We start from the raw sequence: 21,238 nt of genomic DNA, 5'->3' as shown, positions 1-21,238 counted from the left end.
TGGATTGGGGTGGGGCGGGGTGGGTGGGGAACCATGTAATTTTTCTCAGAAAACTTAGATTTGGATCTTGGCACTGACGCAATCATCTGCCCCACTACCTTGAGGGCATCCTATAATGGCTCTGTGCCTTAGTTTCCCCACTCGTAGAAAGGGAATGATAACCAGATGTGTAATAGCTTACTTCACCTCCTTGTAAAATGCAAAGGAGATGGTGAAGGTAGAAGCACCATTAACTATAAAATGGTGTTTAAATGTTAGTTATTATTTTGCTAAGTGAAGGTGGGGCCCTGGGGCAAGGCTGGCTATCTGGGAGCGGCTCCACACCACAGCCCAGCAAGCTTCAAGTCCAGGAAAGAATTCAATTATTGCAGCGTGTAATTCTCTGTTTGCAAAGCTCATATTGTGTATGTAATTGAATCAGAATAAAGAGATCCAAAGGCTGCGGGCTTGGGATAAGGCTTTGGAGCTGGTCTCCAATGAAGCCAAGCTAGGGGTGGCGAGTCGTGGTGGGAGGGGGCGCCGGCTGGGAGTGAGGGAGGGCTGAGGGCGCGGGCAGCCCAGAGCCAGGCGGGCCCTGGAGCAGGAGCACCGCTCCTTGTTTCGCTTGGTTCCCCCAAGCCTTGTTCCCCCAGAGACACAGAGCCTCCTTGGCTTGGAAGGCATTTCTAGGTGACACTTGCCCTGGCCTGGATGTCTCTTTTCTCCTCTGTTGGCATGAGAAGGCCTAGCTCTGCTCCCAAGGCTCTTTCCTGCCCACACCAGCCCCGCCACTCTTGCCCCCTCTTCGCTGCCCCATGCTGGCTGCAACACAGTGCATTTAAACTCAGAAAAGCACCTCTAGAGAAGGGATGCCAGGAGCCAGGTCCAGGGTCCTGGGGGATTTGGGTCAAGTGACTAAGGGTCCCAGTTTGCCCAGGACTGCCCCAGTTTTAGCCTCGAAGGAAACTCCTGGATTCTGGGAACACCAGGTGGTGGATCTCCCTCATTTGGGGAGACAGTGGATTTAAAACAGTGAACAGCGAGACTCAGGAAACCGGGTAGGGCACCCCCGAGACCAAATGGCCTCTTCTTAGATGTGCCCGGCCAATACTGTCCCCAGGGCCAGGGGACAGCACCCTTCCCTGTGTGGGCTGTGGCCCTCCTGAAGTCAGTGCTGCTGAAAGTGGGGAGGGAGGAAGAACCTACCCGTCATTTCCGAGCTCCTCTGTGCGCCCTGCCCGCGCCCACCACTCCCACTGGGCCCACGTGTGGCCCGCGCCCAGCTCCCCTGTCCCCGTCCCAGCCTCAGGCCCCCTGAGTCTCCTCTGACAGCCTGCCATCGTCCTTCTCTTCGTCTCGAGCCCCGGGGGAACCGAGTGGGATTTGGCAGTTGGTCCAAGCCGGGGAGGCTCAGCGATTGGATTCTAGCAAAGAGCCAAGAGCGGGTCGGGGACCAGCTGCCTAATGACATTTCCTGAGCACTAACAAATCCGACTCCAAGACAAACAGCCCGCCTGCTGGCCTCGCCTAGGAGAGGAGACTGAGGGCTCGTGTGTGAGGGGGGGACGGGGAGTGGGGGGCAGGGGGACCGGGGGACCAGGAGGAAGAGTGAGGGGAGCAAAAGCACAGCGCACACCCAGCCCCATGGCCCAGAATCTCTCCCACATCTGCAGAATCAGAAACACTTATTAATAGCCAGCAAAAGGCAAAGAGGAAGTGTCTCATTGTCTGGCGCTGTCATTCCTCACTCTGACGAGCACTTAAAATGTCAAGACCCCTTTCAGCAGCTATGCACAAGCAATCAGGCCCTCTCATCGGTCACTGTGATTTTGCAGCCGCTGCCTCGCGGTCCCCACGACTTATTTCCACGCTGTGTTTGCAGACAAGGCATGCGAGAGCACATAAACAAGCATCGTCTTTGGGAAGGGCAGCCTGAGCGCAGGGGTCCGGGGACGCAGGAGAGGGCTGCGCTGGGGGGGCCTCCTCCTGTCTCCCCTGCCCCGGGAGGTAGGAGGAAAGGTCATCACATGGACACTTGGAGGAGTGGGTCTGGATGGAGGTGGGAGCTGAGCACCGCAGGTTTACCTCCTTCTGGAGGGTGGGAGCAGTCCGCTGTCCCTGGAAGGAGATTCCTGTTATAACCATTAGGCAACAAAGGACTGTCTTCTGGAGGTAAGGTCTCTGGCTGACCAGCGTCTCTTTTGAGGGCAAAATGCGACAAAATGGGCCACAGATGCAGCAAGTGGGATTTAGGTGGGATAGAAGGAAGGACCGCTTGATCCACAGAGGTAGCTAGAACCATACGAAGCCGGACTGGGATGCAGAAAGCACTTTCCCTGAGGATCTTTACCTGCTGTTACAGTCCCTCTACCTAAATCACTTGGGTGGAGTCCTGGGGGCCAGGGCGGGGTCAGGATGGGGGAGACCGGAGGGAATATTTTCTCCAGCAGGTGATACCTTTTATTGTAGTCTGCTAGGGCCACGGTAACCAGTACCACAGACCCAGGGACTTGGCCCATAGAAATGCATCGTCCCATGGTTCCGGAGGCTGGAGGTCCAAGATCAAGAGGGCAGCAGGGCTGGTCCCTTGTGAGGGCTATGAAGGCAGAGCCGTTCGAAGCTTCTTGCTTACCCTCTGGTGGTTGTGACAATCCTTGGCGTCCCTTGGCTCGTAGAAGCATCACCCTGAGTCCACCTTCCTCTTTGTGTGGCATTCTCCCTCCGTGAGGATCTGTGTCCACATTTTCCCTTTCCATGAGGATGCCGGTCATATGAGATTATGGGCCCAGACGGCCCAGACTGCTCTAGAATGACATCACCTATACCTGCAACACCCCCATTTCTCCAAAAGGTCACATTCGCTGGCACTCCCCCAGTAAGGACTGCCACACGTGGATTTGGGGCCAGGGTAGGGGGGAGGACACAATTCAACCTGTAACTCTCACCAATCAGAAAAAAAAAAAAGACTATCTAGAGCGTGGGTGACCCTGGAAGTCAGGAGTTAAAGGAAAAATGAATTCCAGCATTTATTCTCCTTCGCTCCCCCAAATCATAACCCTGTTATCTATTTCTGTTGGAGGGGCCAGCATCTGCTTCTCAAGCCCCCATTTTCCTGGAGCCTCCACTCTTCCTCCCCAGGAGGAGACAGGCCTGGTGTGACAGCTGAAGGGAGCTCAGGGTCTCCTTCACTTGAAGGGCCAGCTAGTGGCCAAAGCATCTCAACCACCAGAAAACCCAAAACAGACCTTCAAATTCCCCACTGGAGGTTCTGAGGACGACTTGGTGAATCTGTTCACTTGTGGAAAGATAGAAGGTAGAATTATTTCAGAGCCTGCTTTCTGCTGACCTGACGATGACACAGCCCGGGGACCTGGTTAATGTTCAAAGAAAAATTAGCCTGTTGTTCAACATTCCCCATAATGTCCATCCAATTCAATTAGTTAATAGAATCATGAAATGTCAGTGCTGGGAGTGTAGAGATAATTCAATCGAAACTCCTCATTTTTTAGATGAAGGAAGCAATGTTGAGAAAAGGTAAAAAGGTGCCCCCACATATAGTCGGTGACCCTCGTGTGGACTCTCAGGTTTGAGAGCTGTCTGGTGGAGAAGCCAGGGGCACGGCACTGCTGTTCACCTCCAGTGGGGTGCACTTGGAGTATGCCCCCTCTCTGGTCTGTGTCACCCGTGATATACATGAGACCCGGCTGCCAGTCCAGCATGTGGCCTGAAATCGCTGAAGTTGACTAGCTGATGTGCAGTCATCAGGATCATGACTTGGGTCTCACTGGCCCTGCCTTTATTTTATTTTTTATTTTTTTAATTTTATTTAAATTCAATTGGCCAACATATAGTATAACATCCAGTGCTCATCCCATCGTGTGCCCTCCTTAGTGCCTGTCACCCAGTTACCCCACACCCCCACCTTCCCTTCTGCAGCCCTTTGTTTTTTTCCCAGAGTTAGGAGTCTCTCATGGTTTGTCTTCTTCTCTAATTTTTCCCCACTCAGTACCCCCCTCCGCCCCTTCCCTTATGGTCCCTTTCACTATTTCTTATATTCTATCTATGAGTGAAACCATATAATTGTTGTGGACATTGCTGCTATGAACACTGGGGAGCAGGTGCCCCATCATTTCACTATATCTGCATTTTAGGGGTAAATACCCAGTAGTGCAATTGCTGGGTCATAGGGTAGCTCTATCTTTAACTCTTTGAGGAACCTCCACACAGTTTTCCAGAGGGGCTGCACCAGTTCACATTCCCACCAACAGTGCAAGAGAGTTCCCCTTTCTCCACATCCCTCTCCAATATTTGTTGTTTCCTGTCTTGTTAATTTTAGCCATTCTGACCGATGTGAGGTAGTATCTCATTATGGTTTTGATTTGTACTTCCCTTATGGCCAGTGACATGGAACATTTCTTCATGTGCTTGTTTGGCCCTACCTTTAAAGAGACGAACTAATATGACCTAACTCCTGTGAGCAGGAGCGAGCACCCCACAGCCTGGCTCAGTCTTCCTCTTCCTTCAAGGTGATTCCCAGTTCCTCCAACCTCTCCTCCACGCAGTCACAAACTAGGCAAGAGGCTGAGAACAGCTGTTTGTGAGGGTGTGCAGGCCTGCCCAGCACAGCCTGGGATAAGGCCCATTGTCTACAGTCCCCCTGGTGATCCCGACCCCTGCCTGGTCTGCTGGCCAGCACTTATCAATCTTCAGCCTGGACTCCCTGCATCATCCTAAGCACACCCCTGACCAGACCTAGTAGCCAGTTTGTCAAGGGCTGGGCCAGGACATCAGACCCAAAGACAAGCCGGGGGTCATCTATTTTCATGGAGCTTCTTAATTTTCCTGGAGGGTCCTAAGTCATCCTCAATGTACCCAGATTTGGAGAAAGAAAGGGGAGTTGGAATAGTGGGCAGGTTGACTTCCCTCTGCATTCTCCCTGGAGACCAGAGGGAAACTGGACTCTCATCTCCTGATCTGAAAGGGAAGGAGGCACCGAGGGAATGGGGTTTGAGTTTCAGAGGAGGGGTGTCACGAGGATGGGGATTTAAAAACAAGCAGGCACCAGCAGTGTCTTTTTAGTGATAGCCATGGTAACAGACACCGCTGGAATCATAGCCAACACGGGGCCTGCTCCCGAGGCTCGAGAAACGCACGCAGCCTGACACCACTCTCCAGTCCTCTTTGTTGCCAATGCTGTTGCTGTTTGAGACTCTCCAGGGCTATGAACGCAGCCCACCCAAATGCACCCTCACATTCTCATGGGTGTCCAGGCTCCTCTTCTCCCATGCTCCCTGCAACCATGTGCTCACCGAGCCCCAAGCACACGCAAGGACGCACACCCACAGTGACACAGGACACACCCTGTGGCGCTCATATGCTCACTCAAACAGAAACGCAAGTATCTGTGCCTGCATCTTTGCTGAATCCTGAATCTGCTTAATCCACTACCATCACCAGAGGCTGGTTGGCGCTTGAACCTGGGTCTCCTCATGCTTCATCTAGGCTCCACGAACTTTTTTTTTTTAAGATTTTATTTATTTATTTGAGAGAGAGAGAGATTGGGCAGGAGTGGGGGAGAGGCAGAGGGAGAGGGAGAAAGCAGGCTCCCCGCTGAGCAGGGAGCCCGACATGGGGCTCAACCCCAGGACCCTGAGATCAAGACCTGAGCCAAAGGCAGAGGTTTCACTGACCGAGCCACCCAGGTGCCCCTCCATGCACATCCTCACGCATACGTGAGCTCACAGCTTCACGGGCCATCTCTCCTGCACATTTACTCTTCTGAGCCCAGGCAAGTACATGGTTATCTGGGCTTTGTGGATGTCTTCACACAGATGGGGCAACACACTCATGTGTCAGGGTACCTACGACTGGCCCATCTCCTTACTTGACATAATCGGGTATCCACATAATTGTGTTCACGTCTGTTCCCTCAAATGCACACTCTTGGCCAGAAGTGAATGCATGCTCTCGTACCTTCTCTTGTGTCACGAAATGGTTTCTCAGAGCTGAGGGTGTGCTTGTGTGTTCAAGCACAAGTACTCCAAGGCAGGCTGGCAGAGACCGTCTCCAGGGGTCCCCTTCAGACCTGGCATCTCTCGCGCCCCCATTCTCTACCCCCCGACCCCCACCCCAGGCTCAGCAGAGCACGGAGTCCATGCCCTCTGCATGCTCCATGCAAAGTGGGAGGAAAGAGCTCAGTCGCAGATGCATGGGTTTCTCAGCAGGAGAAATCGGGCAGCAATGTAGTACCAGAGCCAGTGTGTTTTTTAAAAATTGCACAAATCTCCCAAGGAGGCAGAAAAATCAAAGCCTCGTCATTTAAAATCCCCACACAACAGAAGGAGAAATAAACACAGAGCTCTCAGAAAAGCCTGAGCCTCCCCCTCCCCTCCCTCCCTCCCCAGAAGAAAAGACAAACAGAAAACAAATCAAAAAACAAATCTGGTCTGAAAGGAGCAATTGTTGAAAGAATAGCTCCGGGCTTGCTTTTCAGCCCAGGAAACATGCTCCCTGACCACATGAGAAGGCACTGGGTGAGCCCCTGGTGCCAGGGGCAGCCCCGGCTACACCCACCCAAGTGGTGGGGCCCTTGTTCCATCGCGGCAGGGTGGGAAGATCACAAGCTTGGGAGGGGAACAGACCTAGAGCCAAAGCCAGGGTCTCTCATCCAGTGGAAGTGAGACCTCGTACAGGACACTTGGCCTCAGTTTTCCCATCTGTAAAAAGGGCATAATGCAAAGTCCCTCTGTCCAAGTCTGGTTGGGAGGATCAACCAAAAATCATTTCATAATTCTAGTATTTATCCAGCAAGTGACCAAAGAAAGACCTCGGAGTTCTAGAACGTGGGGGCCTCCAGGCTCCTGCCTTCCATGACAATAATTACCTACAGTGTCCCCAGAGTATGATCTGTGCCTCTGCTCTCAGGGAAGGAAAGATGTCTAAGGAGAAAGGGGGAATGAGTGTCACTCACTCCTCTGTCCACATATTTGATGGTCTTGTCCTAAGGCCCCGTTCCTCCCCCAGCTACAGGAGGCTTCCCCTCTCCTAGTTGCCTCTTAGAAATGACGAGGCTGTTGCCATCGCCACGCTGGGCTCTGTTACCTGCGGGATCAGTCCAAGATTGGGTCTCGGCTAGGAAGGGCCACGGTTCATCCGGGGAGGGCAGATTCAGCTAGGACGTGTTAAAGCATCTCTGTACGAGTCAGCTAGGGCTGCTGTAACAGGGTGCCACGGGTGAGGGGCTTAGACAACAGCGGTTTATTTTCTTATGGTTTCAGAGACTAGAGGTCCAGGATCAGGCACTGGCAAGTCTTGTTCCTGGTCAGGGCTCTCCCTGCCACCTTGTTGCAGTGTCCTCATGCGGCTTTCCCTCCATATGCTTGCAAGGGTAGTGGGGTCTCTCTGGTATCTCTCCCTCTTCATAAGGACACCAGTCCTGTAGGATTGGGGGGGTCACACCTATGACCTCACTTAACCTTCATTTGCCTTCTTACAGACCGTATCTCCAAACACAGTCACATGTGATTTCATGAGGGACACTCTGCTGTCTATCACCCTCTCTGTCCCTCATGCCATCTGTCACTGGAGGTGGCTACCACAGAAAGGAGGCAAGGCCAAGAGAGGGCTGCCTGTGGCACGTGCTTTGGTCTGAAAAAGTATGGAGCATACAACGCTACACTGGGGAGAGGAGAAAAGCATTCAGGGTAAGCATGCTCCGCTTGCAAGTATAGCCAAGGACCGGTCTAATACCTGGAATCCTTCCTGTTCCACGAAGACTAGGACCCAGTGAGCAGATGACAGAAAAGGCAACTGCTGGCTGGCACAAGGAAGAGTGTTGGAAACCAAATAGGAACACAATCCTTCCCTTGGAGAAAGTAATGGTGCAACCACACACACAATGTGGTGTAGGACAGAGCATGAGCCTCGGGAGGGTGGAGAGCCCGCCTTGTCTGTTGGGAGAACCCTCTAGTCCTCTCACTGCCCAGCTCAAATACCATCTTCTATATAAACACATACTAATGCAGCACATGCACGCACATACACACAACACGTGCACACGTGTGCACACAGGTATGGTCTTCATTGCTTTATTATTCTGTGCATTGATGGTGGTTGGTGCCAGCCTTCGCAACAGCACGCTCCCATTGTTACTCTTTTGGTCACGCCCTACTTTTTAGGATGCAAGTTCCTTGAGGGCAGGACCTTGACCATCTGGTTCATAACTTTTACTCCAACGTATGAAAAATGGAGCCTGGCACCAGAGTCAACAACCAATCCGACTTGCCTGGGACTGAATGATTTCCAGGACAATGGGCTTTTGAGTTATAAGACCAAGATGGTACCAGGCAAATGGGAATGATGGGTCTGGTCACCTTGCCTGGTGTAAGGTGACCATTTAGTAAAGAGCAGATATGCAAATACTGTAATGAATCAGAAAGAGAGCCAGGAAAGAATTAAAGACTGATCAAAGGGATGTAATATTTCCTCAGGATAAATTTCTACAATTGGGAGTTCCAGGTCAAAGGATAGAGTAACTTTAATGGCTCATACATGCTTACACCAAACATTTATTGAACACCTACTCTGTGCCAGAGATACTGAGGCTACAGAGGTGAAAGAGCTAGTTTCTGCCATCATGGGGCACAAGCACATAAATGATACAGTTTGCTAAATGCTGTAAATGTGAGATGGACCCTTGTAAATGTGAGATGGGACCCCAGGAAATTCCTTCTAACTGAGCTGAGGAATATGGGCAGGGTCAAGGGAGCTGCCCCAGGATAGAATTTTCTTGCAAATTACCTGAAAATTGTAGGGAATGCCAAACTGGTAGATGAGGTAAGGGAGGAGATTCTGGACAGAGAAAACAGCAAGATCCAAGTCATGACAGCACCAGAAAATGCAACATATCCCAGGATGTGCTGGTGGTGTGACAGTGGGGTGGGGAGTTCCCGGAGCCTCACGAGGGGAGATGAGCCTGAGCAGGTAGGAGGGGCAGCCCATGGACTGTGCCAGTGAGTTCATATTTTATCCTGAAAGTAATAAGGAGCCAGTAAGGGATTTTAAGCAGACTCTTGATACATTTTTCCAATTTGCTTCCAAAATTGTTTGTGTTCATTTACAACAAGAAAATCTCATCTAAAGTTTTCATTCCAAGTCTCCCTGGCGTTCTTCAGGGCTCTGTTCCCATTTCCAACACAGAATGAGGGCAGGGCAGGGCGGGAGGGAACAGGTGGGCTGCAGCCTGAAGCCACCATGGTAAGGGGAGATGAATATTTTTTGAGGAGTAGGAGAGGGGACTGAGGAAGATCTTCCAGGACTAGAAACAGAAGCAAAGAGTGGGCACGATCAGAATGATGTGTCCAATCCCTACTGTCTCCCTGCAAAGCCAAGCCACCCCAAAACCCAGCCCCCTTCTACAGCCTCATAAACAAAGTCCTCCTGATCCCCTCACCCTTTATTCCAGAAACTCGAAGTCTCTTGAACCCCCCATCCTGCTGCCACTTGTCGGCCAGGGCCCTACAGGGGACAACAGCTACTAGCTTCTCTTGCTCCCACATCCCTCATTTTCCCCCAAACACACTGTGCCCATCAGTGACCCCTAAATCTCTTCCTTTTGCTGGGACTGCCCTTCCTCTGTCCACCTGTCTGGCTCGCTCTGCCTCGTTTTCTGGGTTTTGGCTCAGAGGCCCGCGAAGCCCACCTAGCCCTCTGGTCAGAGCTGGGCCGCTGCCGGACTTTGCCCAGACCACCAACTAGGGCGAGTCGCCACCTGCACGGGCCTTTATCTCTCATTAGACTGTGAACCTCCTAAGAGCACGGATCACGCAACTCTCATCTCTGATTCCCAACACCCTCCCGGAGTCTGATACCCAGAGGTGCCAACAGCTGCTGGCAAATACGTAACGAGGCAAACAGGCCATGTGAAAGGGAAAGAAGGGAGGACTCGCACCGGCCACACAGGCCCCACACTGTGTCCTGCCACGGGGGTGCACACAGGGTATTCGGAGCTCCTGGGGAGTCTGGTGGCTAATCCGTTCTTTCTTCTCTTGCCTACATCTTCTCTCTGCCTCCTGTGATCCTTCCCCTTGGCTTCCAAGGACCCAGGCGGCCTCCAGCCCAGGTTCTGGCTGCTCACCTTTCTGCCTGCCCGGGGGCATGGAGGGGCCTGGGCGGGCGGCCAAGGGTTTCCCTGCACGACTCTAATTCTGGTCCTTTATTAAATTCAGGGCTGATTTGGGCCTTGGGGAGCTTTCTTGGGTCACCTGCTATCTGATCAATTCCTTTTCTTTTTTCTCCCCCTGGTGACTAGGAGCTGCTCTTTCTTTAGGTCTCAAAGTTTCTTTGTCCCTCCCCCTCCCCCTCCTTCATTGCACCCCCCTCCTCCAGCTCCAAGGCAGGTGAATCAGGATGTCTTCTCATCCACTTGCCTCCCTGAAGCACAGGGCTAAGGAGCAAGGCCAAGGCTCCCCGATCCGGGCAAGGGTTGCCGTGGAAATGAGAGTATGGCTGGAAGGGATAGGGGTCAAGGGAGAGAATGGGATGAATAGATGCCAGGCCCTCCCTGCAGCAGAGAGGGACGTTTCTAGAAAGGGAGACCACGTCTGAGGAGGACAAAGCACCCAGGAAGGAAAACAGAGCCCCGAGTAGAGGACGAAGGACACGGGAGCCAAGAGGCCTGCATGCAACAAGGTCCTGAGAGTGGCATCCAGGAGGCAGGTGGCTGAGGAGGAGAAGCCCAAAGAGCAAAACTGCCACAAAATGAAATGTTCACACCTGAGAACTTGCAAGCTCCTGTCCTCTTCAGAGGAGAAGAAAGCACCTTGGAATCAGTGCTGGGGCCTGGCCCAGGCACTCCCTGCCTACGAGGACGTGGACTTTGGGGGACTCGGGGACAGAAGCGTCAGCCACACAGCCCGGAGCCAGGCAGGCCCTTAGGAAGGCGGAGTGTGCTCAGAGTCGGGCCAGAGCCCGCAGCCAGTGGGCATCAGCGCAGGCCCCAGTGGGTTGCAGTCTGAGGGATGGGGTGCAGGAGGTACCCGCACCCTGGCCCCTGGCCCCTGGCCCCAGGCAGGGGATCTGTGTATGACTTTGCAGGGAGGCCAGTGTCAGACTGAGAGTCGGAAGAGCAGTCTGTGAGTCCTGACCCTTGGCAGCATGCCCTTGAAAGAGTCACCAGGTGTCACAGACCCTCTGTCCTCACTCGTGTTCAGTCTTAGCCCTGTCACTCATCATAATGGACACAGATCCTGATGAAAAATGGGCATGGAAGCCTCTTACAGACTGTGAAGCTCTCCAGAAACAGGACAAGTGGCTGTGTCCTTCCCAGGGAGGAGCTCGTGGGAGGGACCAGAGGGGAACTTGGAGGACCCCAGTCCACGAGCCACATCCGTGTAGGAGGACCTCACCCACCTCCTGCCCCAGCCATCCTGAACTGCTTCGAGTTCCCTCCGGGCCCCGGGGCAAGCCGGCTTTCTCTCTCCCTCACCTCAGGGCCTTTGGACATGATTCCCCCTGCCTGGAAGGATTTCTTGCCTTCTCCTTGCTGGACTAACTTCCTCTGCCTCCTGGTCTCAGGGTCTCAAGAGGCCCTCCCAGAACCAGCACACTTTAGTGTTCCTGCTGTGGGCTTTTCTGGAACCCTGTACTTCTAGGAGGGTGTGTGTGTGTGTGTGTGTGTGTGTGTGTGTGTGTGAAAGAGAGAGAGAGAGACAGCACGTGAGCAAGCTGCGTCTGTGCCCAAGTTGGGGGGAGGTGGGTGTGAGTCCCTCAGTCCCAATTATAGCCGACGCAGAGCCCCCAGACCATGCGGGGAGCAGCCATAGCTGAGTGTGGGTGCTTTGCCACCTGTCCACCAGCTGCCACTCTCTGCAGACTCTTGGGGAGAAGCCACGGGAGTCTGAGGCATTTTCTGGGTCACCGCCTAGCGCTTGGGAAGAGCCCCCTCCCCGCCCCCGCATGTCTGGCTGAGTAAGGCCGCAGCCCCCTCCCCACAGCAACGGCCCCCCAGCATGAGGGTGTCGCTGTGCATGCCAGGCCACGTGCAGCACGAGCGGTGGAAGCTGGGCCACACGGACTGCACTGTCCTGTCCTGGAGGGCGTCCCCACCACATGCAGGTGGGGGAGGAGGGCGCTCTGTGGAGCCGGCCTTCACTGGGTCCCCCTCACGCTGGCAGGCCTCCAGGCCCTCCCCTCCTTCAGCGCCCTGCAGTGGGGCACCTCCTCCGAGGCCCCAGGCCACTCTACTTAAAAGAGCCCCAAATGCATGAAAGACTCTTGACTCTAGGAAACAAACTGAGGGTCTCTGGAGGGGCAGCTGGGGGACAGGGTAACCGGGTGACTGGTGTGAAGCAGGCCACGTGCTGAGATGAGCACTGAGCCCTACCTCTGAAGCTAATAATACACCATATGTTAATTAATTGAATTTAAATAAAGTTTAAAAAAAGAAAAAAAAAGAGCCCCCTTCCACTTCTCATACTCCACTTGTCTGTGTTTCTCCCTAGCGCTCACCACCATGGCCATGTTATGGTGCCTTGTTCCCTTCCTTGTGTGTGGGGTGTGTGGGGTGTGTGTGTGTGTGTGTGTGTGTGTGTCTATTGCTAGACTGAAAGTGGGGGAAGGCAGGGGGTCTGTGAGTTCGGTTCCCACCATGCTGGCTGTTCTCCGCCCCGCTCGGGCCTCAGGATGCTGACCTCTGGGTGTTGCACCTCCCAGGCTCTCTTGCTGACCAGTTCCAGGTCCGGGGAGGTGGGTGCAGCCTGAGAGAGATGGGAAAAGCAGGGGAGAGAGAGGTGGGCTTCCTTCCCCACTCCCTCCCTGCTTTGACACTGGGAAGCTGACTGAAGGGTCAGTCCTCCCCACGACTCTGCCCGTGAGTCCCGTGGCTGCCTCCTCCGGCCGCCCAGCAGGTACTCCTGGCTTCGGATCCCTCGCCCTGCCTGCTGGCTCCCTTGGCCCGCCCACGTGTCTGTAACTAGGTCCTTCCTGAAAGCCTTTCGTATCTGAACTGATGACGTCAAATCCCGCAGAGCCCCTGGGACAGCTGTGGTCCAACATCGCAACTGCTGTTGAATGAATCAATGAACTGCAGACACTCCCCCCTGCCCCCCCCCCAGCTAACTGCCCCTCCTCCCATCCCCACCGAACCTCCAAGAACCCCCCTCGGTGCTCCGGAGGGATAGGGTGCAAGTCAAAAGCAAGTTCAAGGCAGACATGAGCTCTCTAAATGGGATAATCCCCAAATTGTCCTCAGACCGAGATCAACGCTCACGTTTTTAAAGGTCATAAGAAAAGTCCAGCGTCCCCTTTGGTGGCCTGTTTTTATGACTTACAACTCTCCCTGGCAGAAATATTTTCCCAATGTCTACACCAAATCTCTTTTATTACAGTTGGAAACTCATTCTTCTTGATCTAAAGATAAAAGTTGCCTCTCTGTTATTATTTCAGGAAATCTTTGTCCTACATCAGCATGTAGTATTCTGGAACATTAATATCTTCGATGGGAAGTGCAAAGAACACAAGATTTGAGTCTAGAAACACTGGAGTGTTGGTTCTAACATATTATGCTGAGTGGCTTTAGGTAACTCATTTCACCTCCTCAGTATCGCTCCATCATCCGTAAAATAGGAATAATGGTGAGCCTTGCCCAGCCTACCTGCACCCCACGTGTAGAGCACCAAATGAAAAGACTGTGAATGGGAATGCATTCTGTGTCCAAATGTGAGCTGGTGCTCTCACTCTTTTCCAAATATTTAATCCCAGAATCGGAGATTATCTTTAAGCTGTCTTTTTCAAATGCTCCTGAAACTGAACCAAATTTTCAAAAGGGTTCTTTTGAAATTGCATTGCATATACCTGGGGCATAGGACGGGGAGGGGGACCTCAGTTTCTCATCCATGACCTTGTATCTGTAGCCCACCTGAGAGCCGTGGGGAGACGGTAGCCTGATCAGATGAGGGCCTTGGGAGGCCGCTTGATTTCATCGGAGGATGCCAATCCTGCCGCCCACTTGGTTGATTTATGAAGGATGTGCGCTGGCTTGTGTTGACAAGAGAGAATGCCAACACTCCACACCCTTACTGGGAAACATAAACTCAAATTGTCTGCTGCTGGCTGTTGTGAAAAGCCCAGGGCAAGAAACAATATTCATGGAGGATTATCTGAAGGACATGGGGCCCATCTCCTCCTCCAGATATTCTAGATGTTATCCCTGGATCAGGCCAGACAATCAGAGCTGCGCATCTGGACCAAATGGTTTTGGCTCCTTGTGGAAGCAGATTTACCGACTTGTGTTTAGGCATACCGTTTTAAGTTCACACCGAAGGAATGCTTGATGGGAAAGCTAAGAGTCTAGCTATTACATTTAAAGGAAGAATTGGTATTTTTAAAATTTTCCTGTTAGATCCTATGGCCCATTTCAAAATCCCACATGAGAAACTTCCCCCTTAGCTTCAGCTTCTCCAGGGAAACTGGTATAATTTTGACTAATGGACCACACGAAAATCCATCACCGATGGCTTCCACTTTGTCCTTGGTTACCAGGAAGCTCAGGCTTTACGGCATGAATTCCTGTGTTCTAGCTTTTTCTCCGCCTCACATTTCTAGTCCTCCTCAATTTTACTTTATCCCAATCTGTATTTGTATGTAATTGTAGTGTATCGTGTTTGCAAGCTGCCTCAATTTCTCTTTGTAACTCTGCAGAAAAGGGGAAAGGACAGGTGGCTCAGAATATTCAGAAGGATTGACAAAGGGGTCTGAGCAGCACAGACAAAGCAGCACAAATCCATGTGTTTTTTTTTGAGGAATGAACACCAAAAAATATGTTTTCACTAATTTGTCACATATCCACTATGATTTTCTGAATGTTTGGTACAATATCCGATTCTAGGGATATAAAATCAGACTGATATTCGTTAATTTAACACATATTTATTAGGACTCGCCAGGAGATAGAAATATAGCAGTGAACAACCTGGCTACAGCCCTGGCCCTCATGAAGCTTACAGATGGTGGAGGAGGCAGGTGGTTTAAACAAAAAGCTACCATAAAGTATGAGAAAACAGGGACACCTGGGTGGCTCAGTGGTTGAGTGTCTGCCTTCGGCTCAGGTCATGATCCCAGGGTCCTGGGATTCAGTCCTGAACCGGGCTCCCCGCAGGAAACCTGCTTCTCCCTCTGCCTATGTCTCTGCCTCTCTCTCTGTGTCTCTCATGACTAAATTTAAAAAATCTTTTAAAAATAATAATAATAAAATCAAGTGTGAGAAAAGTGTTCCTGGAGGAAGCCCTCGGAGCCTAACCTAATCCTGCCGAGAGTCTGAGAAGCCTCCCTGGAAGAGGGATGTTGAAACTGCTGACTGAAGAAGGATAAGGAGGCAGGCTGGCAAAGGGAAGAGAAGGGGAAGAAGGTCCCCGTAAGCAGAAACACCAGGCAGGAGTATCAGGAATCAAGGGGGGCATGTCGTCAGGGGAGGGGGTAAGCAATGAGGTCTTTATCCATAAAATGAATACTAGTTGGCCCTAAAAAGGAAAACAAACTCTCAACACACACAACTCGGATGAGTCTCAAGGACACTGTGCTGAGCAGAAAAGCCAGTCCCAAGGAGTCGCCCCCTGCATGGTCGTTGTGTGGATGGCACTTCTTTCAAAGAAAACTAGAGCAGTGGAGAACAGGCCAGGGTGTTTTCCGAGTTAGGGAAGGGGAGAGGTCTGACCACAAACAGCAACACAGGGAAGATGGTTCGGAACTAGGAGACTGGTTTGTACCGGGAGTGTGCGGCTGGGGTATACACCTGCCCGTGTCATATCTTATGGGGCTGTGTGCCAAAAATAGAGGCACACTGTAGTGTTGATGAATTTCAACAATAAATTTGAAGTCACAAAAGCAAAGTCTATAGTTGAAGGCCTCAAAAAAGAAAAATGGGGTTGGAGCATGGTATACGGTGGATTTCGGCAATATCTGTGAGGTTTTGTTCCTTAACAGATCTGATGGGGAAAAATCAGCCATGCTAAGGCTGTGTTTGCACATTATCCTGGTGGCAGTCGGGAGCCACTGCGAAGGGTTTTAAACAAGGGAATAGCATAACTGGATTTGCATTTTAAAACAATCCGTCTGGCTGTGGTGTGTGGAGTGGACTAAAGGAGCCCCGAGTGGCCCGTGAGGAGGCTGGGGAGGGGCAGTCGGGGAGGCCCAGGTGGCAGATGCAGCTCGGAGGAGGAGGAGGAAGAGAGACAGGTTCACACAGGGCAGCAGCTTCTGCCCAGGTCCAGAGGTCATGTGAGCACAGGAGGTCAGAGCCTCTGAGGGAACGTCGAGGTGACCGTGGGCCAGAGGCCACTGCACATAGAGCCCCGTGGCATGGGCCAGCCATCAAGATGGGATGTGCAGTCCCCTCCCTCATCTGGTCACTCGGGTGGGGGCCCTTTGGCTCTCCTGGCTAGTTGGTCCCGTCTCCTGCTTTGGATAGCCGCATCCTGTCAGGCCTGATGGAAAGGCAGGTGCAGGTTGCAGCCTGGCCCCCAGGAAAGGGAGGCTGTCCACTCGAGTGTCTCCTCCTTTCCTCATCCCCTCCCAACCCCTTCCTCTCTAAGATCAGTTTAAATTTGGGAGAGCAGGAGTGGGGGTCCAAGGGCAGAGATAGGGAGGAAGAAAGGTGAGTTATAATACTGTTTCCCACCAAGTCCTGCTGAGAAATGGCTTCCTAGTGCTTTATCTGCCCTGGATATCTGCTGCAAGGATCTTATCAGACTGTAATTACCCAGGCTGGGTCTGTGCTAATTGGTTCTCTGGAGTAAAGTTACCTGCAATCTGTGTGTTATGGGTGCACAGCAGGAAGTGATTTGAGCCAAGGAGGTTGTTGGTGATGACATGCCAGGGAATTGCTGTGGTGGCTGGGACGACGGAGTGGGACCCGCCTTACAGGGGAGGAAACGTTCCATAGGTCCCCATTTGAACCTGAAATGACCAGCCAGCCTTGGGTCACCTAATGCCCAGGGCCCTCTTAGAAAACAGCCAGTGTGAGATCAGTTTCCTCCGTTGTAAAAAAGAGCAGGGTTTGGTGGGGGGGGGGGGGGGGGGAGAATTGGGGAGGAAGGGACGAGGAAGGAAGAAAGAAAAGAGGGCAGCCCAGGTGGCGCAGCGGTTTAGCGCCGCCTTCAGCCCAGGGCCTGACCCTGGAGTCCCTGGATCGAGTCCCACATCAGGGTCCCTGGGTGGAGCCTGCTTCTCCCTCTGCCTGTGTCTCTGCCTCTCTCTGTCTCTCTCTGTCTCTCTGTCTCTCTCTCTCTCTCTCTCTCTCTCTCTCTCTGTCTCTCATGAATAAATAAATGAAATCTTTAAAAAGAAAGAAAGCAGAAGGAAGATGCTGTTTGACCCCCCTGACTTCCCTGGTTATGAGATTCTTAAAAATTATCTCAGTTACAAGATCTCCAGCCAAGCCTCGTTACCTTACTACCCACTCCTGTCATCTGCCTTCTGCCTCAATCTGCAACAGAAACCGTACTTATAAAGGCCTCCAAAAACCTAGGATGAAGGAATCTGAGGATTGACAAGGATCTTAAAGATCACCCAGTCCTAAATGTATCTTCGGCACGGCTGCCTTACCAGGACAGGTCCTACACACCTCAGATGGGAAAGCAATACCCCCCGAGCAGCCCATGCCATGCCCAGAGTCACACTTCTAGAAAGATCTGTTCTTGGGGTGCCCGGGTGGCTTATTAGTTAGGCATCTGCCTTCAGCTCAGGTCATGATCTCAGTGTCCTGGGATCAAGCCCTGCATCCAGCTCTCCGCTCAGCGGAGAGTCTGCTTCTCTTTTTCCCTCTGTCTCTGCCCTCCTCCCCTGTTTGAGTGCTCGCGCTCTCTCTCTCTCTCTCTCACTCCTTCTCTCTCTGAGCACGAGGTAATGAACAAGCTCTGGAGTAGGATGCTGGTAATGGTTGCACAACAATGGGAATGGACTTAGTGCTACTAAACCGTATGCTTAAAAATAGCTAAAATGTTTATTCTATATACAATATGTTTTTATTTGATCATAATAAAGAAGTCACAAACAAATTCTTCTGGCTGCTATGAAGAGAGTAGATTGTGAGGTTTCACAGGGGAAAGAAGCGGAAGACCAGCACAGGGCAGGGAGCCTGCCATGTGGTCTTACTGAGATGATGGGGCCTTGGACCAGAGAGGTGTGACGGAGATGGAGAGATGGCCAGAGATGGGTTGTAGGCGTATTTTGAAGGCAGAGAGCTGATAGGGTGCATCATACACATAGGATGTAAGGAAAGGGGGATTCTGGGTGACACCCAGGATCTTGTCATGAGGCACAGGATGTATGTTGGTGCCGGGTTCTGATACTTTAGGAAAAATAGCTGAAATGCTCTCAGCGGGAAGAAATATTCTATTTGCTTAGTGCCATCCAAGGGGCAGATGGAATTGTAAGAACGGTTTGAGATCAACATTCAAAAACAAGAACAGATCTTTTTTTTTTTTTTTTTGAGATTTTATTTAGAGGCACTTGGGCAGTTCAGTTGGTTAAGTTTACTTCAAACAAAAATTCTGTACCCACAAGACCATAATTCCCCATTTCTCTTCCCCCAGCCCCTGGTAATCTCTGGTCTATTATGTCTCTATGAATTTGCCTCCTGGAGATACAAAGATACAACATAAGTGGAAGCAGATAATATTTTCCCTTTTGTGTCTGGCTTAACATCCCTTAGCATCATGTTTTCAAAGCTCATCCATGTTATAGCATCTACCAAAGTTGCATTCCTTTTTAAGGTTAAATAATATTCCATTCTGCATATGTACCACATTTTGTTCATCCGTTCATCTGTTGGTCTGTGTGATCTTAGGATGGTTACTTGATCTCTTGGAGCCTTAATTCTCCAACTGTAAAATGAAATGAATAATATCATCTTTTGAAAATGGCTGTAAGGGCTAAATGAGATAGTATACCAAAAGCACATTGTAAGCAGTAGGAGCTTAATAGATGGGAAGAATCACTATCATATTACTGAGTATTCCTTTGTCATCTTCAATGTTTTAAGCCTGTGAATCCCTCAGTAGCTGCTTAAGGCCATCCTTGGCCCATGGTTGGAAGTCAATAAATATTTGCTAAATGAATGAATAAGTGAAATTCAATTTGCCTCCACCTGAACATGTCATTTTCCTGTTTCTACTTGCTTTCTTGTTACATTTTCTTACTCTTCTGTTGCTGCCATTTCTGTTCTTCCAATTAGTGAGTCTCATGAACAGCTAGTCATTTCTGACCCCATCATTATCTTTATCCTCTAAATCCAAAGAATAGTTAAAGAAATAATAGCCATGATGCCTCCGTGCTGCCCCTCCCCATAGTTTTTCTAAGGCCCTGCCTGCAGTGCCTGGGCTCTGTTTTTTATCATGTGGCCCAGATCCTGGCCCTCCCACTCCCCCGCCCCCAGACTACAGTTGATTGGATCAGGAGTGGACATCAGAGCTAGGACCAGCCAAGCCACAGGTCGGCCGACCACCCACAATACTATAATGTAACAGGTACAGAATGCTGAGTCTATCAGGTGCCATGTCTCAGAAGTGTGAAGAAGCAAATACCGAGCAGCTGAGGCACTCAGCAGTCAGAGGGTTGGAGGTCATGGCTAATCCAGAAAAGCTGAAGTTATTGAGAGGAAAGAGTAAGCGATCAGAGAAAGCCAGTGGACAGAGAGAAGGGAGTGGAGAAGCCGTGTAGGAAGAAGAATTGGTTGTAGGGTCCAGAGAAAGGGAAAGGGAGACAGAAAGAGGAGCCAGTTCCCCCCGGGGTCTTCTTGGCTTCCCCAATAACTTGTACATTCAGTTCTCATTCCCATAATCTGCATTCTTTCAAGAGCTACCCACCTTTTACTTTGATCTGTGACTCACTGTGAAACAGTGTGACCAGTCCCCAAGTCATTGCTTCCTTCTTAGGGCTTTGACTCCTGTCCCTTTTGGTCCATCTTCATGGCCTCCATGTGGCTGCAAAATCCAGAATCCTTGGTTCTCCTGGCTAGTCCCACTGGGGGCTCTGACTCCAATGGCCCATACTCTCTGCTTCATACCCTCCAGTATCTGTCATCGGGCTACCTCCCTGCACAAAAGATTTGGTGGCTTCTCAGTGCTTCTTAGAGAAAGTCTAAACTCAAAGAGACTCATGGCCTTGTATCTTTAGGTTCTCAGATAAACCTGCAACTTATCTCCCACATGAAGATCTCACACCAGCCAGTCAAGACTCTTCCCCATCATGCACTTCTCCTCCCTAGTCAACATCTTCCCCTTCAAGTCATGCAAAATTACCTTTTACTCCCTCTTTACTTTTCTTCCTCTAAGCTCTTCCTCTATTCTTCTCTGCTTCCCCCTTTTCACTTCTCATCCAAATTCTACTTCATCTTTTAAGGTTTAGATCGAACATTCCCTAACTAACCCCAGGCGACTTACTTATATTTCAACTATATTGACTTTTCCTCTCACCAAACTCCAAGCTCCTGAGAATATAGGCCATTTTACTACTTCCATATCTTGCACAGCACCTAACAATGTTCCATGTTCTTAGGGTTTTTTATTTAAACATTCTTGTCCAAGTGATTTCAATTATAAAAATAATGAATGTGGGTATAAATAGGTATTTTATTTAAAGAAGTGGAAGTTGGAATGTCAAGCAAATTACCGTGTGCGTGTGAGAGTGGGTGAGATGTGTCTTTTTGGCATCCCACAAAGCCTACTGAGAATTTGGTTGTCTACTATTCCAACAGTCCTGGTTAATGTCATTCTAGATATTCTTCAATAGGATGTAACTTTTGAACTCATTTTTTAAAGAACTCTTTAGATTAAGGAAGTACATCAGCTTCTAGTCATACAAATTCAATTAAAATTCAAAAAGCACTTATTAAGCACACTGCAGGAAATAAAAAATGATTAATAACACCTAATCTCTTCTTTCAAGATGCTCACAGTCTGGTTGGAGGGCAAATGCATCAGTGACTATAGTCCAGGTAGGGTAAGACCTGTGCCATAAGAGATTTTTATTGCTATGGTGCTATGGTGGCCCAAGGAAAGAAGCCACGTAAGGTAGGAAAGGGTCTGCAGAGGAGCTGCGGGCAGAGGTATTTGATACAGGTGAATGAACAGTAGTGCAGGCAACAAGAGTCCTAGTGGGAAACCTTGAAGGGTGCAGTCGGTACTCAGTGCCTGATTATCAGATCTCTGCCATTTGTAAAAGAGGAAAGTCCTCATGGCCAGGAGGTGTCATCAATACACAGCTG

At 50.7% G+C, this 21,238-nt stretch overlaps 1 long non-coding RNA gene across 1 annotated transcript in view; it reads left to right on the top strand.

Annotated features, from left to right (window-relative positions):
- LOC140594695 (uncharacterized) overlaps positions 1-21,238 on the top strand; it is a 97,171-nt gene that overhangs the window by 46,059 nt on the left and 29,874 nt on the right. The gene's annotated exons all lie outside the window — the stretch shown is intronic.

This window comes from Vulpes vulpes, chromosome 12, assembly GCF_048418805.1.
Source record: "Vulpes vulpes isolate BD-2025 chromosome 12, VulVul3, whole genome shotgun sequence".
Lineage (NCBI taxonomy): Eukaryota > Metazoa > Chordata > Mammalia > Carnivora > Canidae > Vulpes > Vulpes vulpes.
This window is presented reverse-complemented; position numbering and strand designations above follow the sequence as displayed.